Source organism: Poecilia formosa, unplaced genomic scaffold, assembly GCF_000485575.1.
Source record: "Poecilia formosa unplaced genomic scaffold, Poecilia_formosa-5.1.2 Scaffold937, whole genome shotgun sequence".
Lineage (NCBI taxonomy): Eukaryota > Metazoa > Chordata > Actinopteri > Cyprinodontiformes > Poeciliidae > Poecilia > Poecilia formosa.
The window spans coordinates 72,377-73,165 of NW_006800876.1; positions in this window are offsets into that span (position 1 = coordinate 72,377).

The following is a 789-nucleotide window of genomic DNA, read 5'->3' on the forward strand; positions in this document are numbered from 1 at the left end:
GACGCGCTGGACAGAGGATTATATGATGATGTCTTGTAACCGATAAACAGATTAAATCATCTGATGACTGACTCCTACACTGAAAATGTGGAAACAAGTGATTTTCCTGCTGTTTCCTTTATACATTACATTTCTCTTTATAGCATGTGTTTATATTTTGTGGAGAAAAAAATGACTTGCATTTTATTGTTCCTTTTCCTTTTCTTAGATTTTAGGTAATTCACACTTATGTAACAGTGAGAAAACAGGAGGGAAATGTTAGAGTTGTTATGTGTTGTTTTCACTCTTACATTGAAGTGTTAGCTTTTTACCATGTCGGTTAAAGCTTTTGACTGCTGTGTTGAAAACTTTTGACCGACTCTCACAGACTGTTTCTGCAACACGATTATCTCTAACAACAGATTGTTCTCCCCGTCCTTAGGAGAAATCGCTCTGATGAGAAAGGACTAGATGACCTGCTTCACGTGACGAGCTGCAGCTCGGCCTATCTGGCTGGAACTTGATAAACTGAATCAGTTGAAGCGCGGCTCGATGCACAGTTTTCTAATTAATAATAATGCTTCATGTGAACTGGAAAGTGATTGAGACTGCATTTCCCCCACCCCTATAGGCAGTTTCAATCTGAGTAACCAGGGCACCTAATCTCTAATAAAAGAGGTAGAAGAGACTCAGAGCAGTAGGAAATTTATTGTAACTGAGATCTCTTTTCTGTTGCTCTCCTCACCAGTAAAACCTTATTCACGTCTCCTCTCTCATTTGTGTTTCATGACTGTTCTAAGTTTCTAGACC